The sequence below is a fragment of the Nestor notabilis genome, unplaced genomic scaffold, assembly GCF_000696875.1.
Source record: "Nestor notabilis isolate BGI_N333 unplaced genomic scaffold, ASM69687v1 scaffold9045, whole genome shotgun sequence".
NCBI classification, from domain to species: Eukaryota; Metazoa; Chordata; class Aves; order Psittaciformes; family Psittacidae; genus Nestor; species Nestor notabilis.
In genome coordinates, this window is record NW_009930595.1 from 13890 (window position 1) to 20351 (window position 6462).

Below are 6462 nucleotides of genomic sequence, written 5' to 3' on the forward strand. Positions count from 1 at the left end.
TGAAACACCTGTGTCCTCTGAGCACTGCAAGACCAAAGCCAGCTATCATTTGACAGGGCTTGTGCTCTCCCTGAAGCATATGGCCATTGTCATGGCTTCTGCACAAATTAGGCATTTCTCCTCATGTCTTGAACTGGATTAAATAGGAACTGGTCACTGCATTGTGCTGCAGAGAAATGAAGTCGGTCCCAACACAATGAAAACGCTGCAAGACATTTGGCTACAGTGGATGTTCCCCCACCAGCACTTTACAAACTCCTCTTCTACTGACTGTAGGAGGATGCCCAGCACCTTACAGCATCAGCTAATGCCAAGGCTCTCCTGTGCTCATCCATGCCAAGCAAAGCAGAGACAAAACCCATGCTTCTTACAAACAGGTTTATTTGCATTTTGACTGGAGCACAGATTCTAGATACAGATTTCTTCTGCACAACAGTACAAGAGCCAGTGCAAAATATGCTTTTTTCTTTATTCATGTACAAAAAAAACCCAAAACCCGACAAATGAAATGACAAAGAGTGTGGCAGTACTTACTCACAACTGGTACGCCTCAACCTCCAACCAACCCACCTCCACTAGCTCTCACCCATCATGCTAACTTCATGGTCAGCATCACCTGTCTCTAATGGCTGCATTGTCAGTGAAGAGATGTAACTCCCATAGCCCTTTGAAAGATAAACATTCACCCCAAGCAAACTGGGGACAACAGCAGGCTACTTAAAAAAGTTGGACACACCAGCTGCTCATCAATGCATCCCCCCACAGGGAGCAGAAGAATTTGAGGGAATGGCAAAAAAAAAAAAGCACAAATCAGAAATGCACAAAAAAATTAGGCACCAGCTTAACCCATTTGTTAAAGAGAGGCAAGGATGTTAAGACACACCTCCTGTCTGCCTTCTCATATTCACCCACAGTAGTGATAATGAAGGTCAAACACTCCCACTTTGAGTACCCTGTGCTGTCAAACAGATTATAATCTCAAGAAAATATTTCTATTAGAAGCATAAAGTTAAACCACTTCATAACTGCAGGAGAAAGAGAAGCTACAGCCTGAATACAAGCATTTCTTTGAAAACAGTCAAAACCAAAACCAGACACAGACAAAAAAAACCCTGCCCCAATCATCCACGAGATGATTGTTAGAATTATAGCCAATGCTTAAGCAATTAATACAACATCGAGCTAGGAAAATCCTCGTATGGTTGTTCTGCTTAGGGAGTAGCTCTTACTAGTTTACAAAGCCCTGGGCAATCTATTTCTTTTACTCTAATTTTCAGAAGCTGCAATATAAAACTGCAGTGTTTGTGCAGGAATATTCCTGTCTTCACTAAGGCCTGGGATTTTTATTGCAGAAATTCATCGAATTTGCATCATTTCAAGTGTATCATGTCCAAGCCACCTAAAGTAATTATTACGGACTTTTAGGTATCTTCCTAAGTAATGGCTGGATTTCAAAGCTTTGATCTACCAGAGCCTTTTACATTGAACTGCAATTAAACAAAGCAGAGTACCAGTTAAAGCCGCAGACCACAAGTACTCAGCAGATATATGTGTTGATACAGTACAGTATGTGTGTGTGTATATATATATACGCATAAATATGTATATGTTACATTATAAGGAGAATCCCATTCAGGACTTCTCAACTGCAAAAACTCTTTTACTACCTCCAAGTCTTGAAACTTCAGCCCTTTAAATTTCACACCAAAACAATGAGAACTCCCATACTTTCTAGATTGAATTATTATTTCTATTGTAGCCAATCTACCAAGCAGGGACAGCTGAAAGAACAGGAACTTTCATTTTAATAACACCAGTCCTGCCACCTCAGGCAGATGACACAAACTTCTACCACTAGATTATTTGCCCCTTCCCTGCCCTGTGGTTGTGTATCATGGGCATTTCTATGAGTTCTCAGACCAGCACCAGAGTCGTACTAACTGACTTGTGCCAATTTACTCAGTTGTCAGAGAAAACAGCGCAGTTATGTTTGTTCGGCCTGGAGAAAAGAAGGCTCAGGGAAGACCTTATAGCAGTCTTCCAGTACCTAAAGGGGGCCTACAATAAAGCTGGAGAGGGACTTTTTACAAGGACATGTAGTGACAGGACAAGGGGGAATGGCTTTAAGCTAACAAAGGGAAAGATTTAGATTAGACATAAGGAAAACATTCTTCACTGTGAGGGTGGTGAGACACTGGCACAGGTTGCCCAGAGAAGCTGTGGATGCCCCAACCCTGGCAGGGTTCAAAGCAAGACTGGATGCAGCCTTGAGCAACCTGGTCTAGTGGGAGGTGTCCCTGCCCATGGAAGGGGAGTTGGAACCAGATGAGCTTTTAGGTCCCTTCCAACCCAAACCATTCTGTGATTCTGTGATTTATCAGCCAGCTAGTACAGATCTGATAAAACCCCAGGTTTATACTTTGCAGTACTGGCTGGAGTCATAATTGGTTTTAATCATGTTAATGGTTCTTCCTTTTAATCTCTAGCAAGCCCACTTCTACGCATAGTGGCTGTCATAATACATACACAGCCTCAGAGCTGGACAGTTTGAGACACCATATTATTCATTGTAATCCTAAACCCCAACCTTATAAATGTCTGCTGTATGAAATTCAGATATGGAACAGAAAAAAAGTCTTATTTAAATCACTTTGAGCAAGTCTTACTTTAAAAAAAAAGAAATAGGAGCAACAACAACAATAAGAAAAGCAAGAATAAATGTAACAGGCACTTAAGAGCAAAGTAAATGCAAAACCTTTTTGGATATTTAGATGAGGGGGAGCTATTCATCTCCCTTGCCTCTAGCTTATCTAGAATTTATACATCTAGCACAGACTAATTATTTGTGCTTCTTCCAGTCTTGAGGAGACAAAAGCTGCCTTCTGGAGGCTGTCACATCCTCAAATAGGGCAAATGAGTCTCTCCAGGGATGATAGACCCTCCGTAACCATGGAGAAAGGCTGAGATTACCTGACACTTACACAGGTAAAACAAGTCTCTCACTCCACCCATAAGCCACTATAATAAATCCTGAAGGCTTTGCTTGGATCCTGCATGGACAAATTCACCAACTTCAAGAGGACAAGGGTTTGCTCTTATGTTTTTGGGAGGCAGAGTGGAAGGTTCATTGGCAGTCCAATTTTACACCAGTGTTGCTCTGACCACTTGCACTAGCTGCTCAGCCATGATGGTTCATGACGAATTTGCCCACTGGTTATGCAGCATCATGCAACAAGGGCAAAGGGTGAAACATGTTTCTCTAACTGCCAGAGATGCATCTCAGTCTACACTTTCCTCAGTGGGGGAACCAGAGCGGGAGGTGCTGATCTCCTCTCTCTGGTGACCAGTGATAGGACCTGAGGGAATGGAAAGAAGCTGTGTCAGGGCAAGTTCAAATTGGACATTAGGAAAAGGTTCTTCACCAATATGGTGGCTGGTCACTGGAACAGGCTCCCCAGGGAAGTGGTCAAGCCTATCATAATTCAAGGAGTATCTGGACAATGTTCTTAGTCATATGGTTTAGTTTTAGGTAGTCCTGCAAGAAGCAGGGAGTTGAATGCAATGATCCTTATGGGTCCCTTCTGACTCAAGATGTTCCATGATTCTAAGTTGAAGTAAATTGACATTCTCCTAGACACCAAACTAGCTGTGCTGTGTCTTCATGGACATATATATTACTTGACCACTATTGTCTAAATTTCTGCTGGGACTACAGGGATTCAACAAGGTCTAGAACTACTCTGTCAAGTAAGTGTAGGTCTTACACACACATTAAAGTTATACAGCTTTACAAATGAGATAATATAGACAAAACAGTAGAGCCCACCCAGTAGGACAATATTTATAATCTATGGGGACATTTACTCTGTTACACCTTCTTACGGCATGGAGAGAAGAACAAGATATATTGTCAAATTCACCCTCATATCAATATAAAATTATTTTAAAAAACCTAAACATAAAAAGGCCCTAATGAAGAGTTATTTTTGTTCAAAATTAATCAAGCAAGTGCTACTGAAATACTATGAGGACTTCTGCATATAATTCCTTCCGGGCAAGATTTTTTTAAATAATCAAGAACAAATTATATATTTTTTTGAATAGGCAAATAGTTCTCAGTCCTTAACTCTGGGAGCAAGGCTACCTCTATCCCTTCTTCACACTGCTGTGTTTTGCTATTGCTGCATTCCCTGAATTACAGGGCTAGCACATATAAGTACATACAGTACAGGCTACACTCCTGGCAACTCCAAGATCTTTTTTTAAACCTTTCTCATCAGGTCAGATTCACCTCCCTGAGTTGCTCCCAACAACAGCCATACCATGTATTAGACCAGTATTACAAAACAGGATGAAAAAGCACAGCCAACATGCATCTTCCAAAGTATCTTCCACAAAATAAATCAGACAGCTCCTGGTAGGCAGGGGCATGTTTGTCCCAGCTACTCACAAAACAGCTGGAATTTATTCCCTGTTTTGGAAGACACCTGTAACTGTGTGGCCACAACCTGGATGCTTCAGTGCCCAGGCCCGGGAGCTCTCCAGCTGCCCCCCTCCACACACATGGCAGTGAAGAAGAGCATGCTGCAAAGCTACAGAGGTGACACAGGCGCCTAGAAAGGGTTGAGCTTGATGTGGTATCACCTTCCCCTCAAAAAGATGGCATTTCCCATCCTCCACAAAGACATTTCTTCCCTCAAAGCTCTCCCCAGACTCACTGTCTAATCTCCTTTCTCTGTCAGGAGACCACTTACAACCTCCTCACCTATGCAACCTGGCCCTCAACTAAGAAGCCCAAGCTTCTTCACTTCAGGGGGAGAGAACTGCCATGTCCCAAAGCCTGGGCATCCTTTTTGGAGAAACACTCCAGTTCATGGGTTGTGCTTAAGTAGGCCCTGTTGTTCAATTAGCTGAGCTGGCTGAAGGTTTTCCCATTGTAACATGATTTTTCTATTCTAGTATTAATTTTGGTGTTAAAAAAAAAAAATAAAAAATCAGTGGGGATGGGTGGGGTTTTTGCGCAAAACTCAGTGCTTTTAATGAAAAAAAGGTTGCTTTTCTCAATATTTTGCTGTTTATTTCTGTTGGGAAAGCTTGAAACACATCATTTTTGTCAGAAAAATATCAGTCCATGTTTGTCCGAATTCCTCCAGAGTCAGCTGGGAGCTGTAATTCACGGGCTCCATGTCTCCCTCTTTCCCAGAAGGCTGGGCTCCTGGGCACCCCTCCAGCCTTCATGACGCATTCCCTCTTTGACTAACCCACGGTAAGAGCATCATGGGATCTGTAACCCAGCCAAAGAGCTGGACCCCAAGGGAGACACAACACACAAGGCACTTGAATGGTAATTTCTGAGGTCTGCAACAGTAGCTCTAACTGATGCTGCTTTAAGGGCCAAACGGATTTAATTAAATGTTTCCATTTCAAAAGGCATTTTCCAGCTGACAATTTCTCATTTTTTGAAAAATTTCTGTTCCAGGAAACTTTTTGGTATTTCAGCTTTCCATCTCAATTCAGGATGAAATTAAACATTCAAGCATCAAAAATTCAATGCTTTATGGACATTCAGTTTGGGAAACAGCCTTATTAATTAGCTACCAAAACTAAACTGACTCCATCTATTCAAGAAGGGTGTGATCCAGTTTGCCTTTGACATCAGTGGAAGCCACTTTTTCAGTTTAGTGGAGCCTGGATGGAATCCCAAAAGTCCAAGGAAGGGTGGAGTTGGCCATAGTTGCAGATATGGGGAATAGGAGTCAAGAGTGAAATAGCAGAAATATAAGAAGCAGCAACTAAGATAATCTGCTACCTGGACTCAATCAAAACTCAGTTTTACTTACTTTAGTAAGTAACAGAAGGAAAAATCATTAAGATTATAAAACTTAATTCCCAGTTACAGTGAATATAGCAATCAATCAACACTTTTTAAAGTAGAATAAATCCATAGTATGAATGTGCCATGAACTCTATAACTTCCAACGTTCAAAACATTTCCTCAGAAAACCTTCATATACTCCATTCGAGGAGACTGTTCTAAAGCTAAAGATATAATATGGTACCGAACTGATTGCCACAGGTTACCTGTCATCCCTCAAACCCTGCGGAATTGTTCTGATGGATGGGTGTTACAGAAGCTCTGTCAGGAGGGACCAAGATCTCTGAACTTTGATCACATCTACAAGTGGAGAATAGCTACGAGTGGGCTTCCAGGGTTGACACTCTGGGTGAGGACTGGGCACCAAATCCATCCTCTGCATTGCTCAATCTGGCTTTGGATGTAGCCCCAGGCTTTCCACCTCAAAGAGTAAAAGAGAAACCCCAGGGAGCCCATGTCGATCAGCAACAGGGTGTGCGTTGAAAGCAAGAGAGTACTCAATAGGTTGTGTGTTGAAAGCAAAAGAGTACTCAGAAGAGAAAATAAACCAATTCACTCTACCACAAGGGGTCTAGAGAATTGGGTTT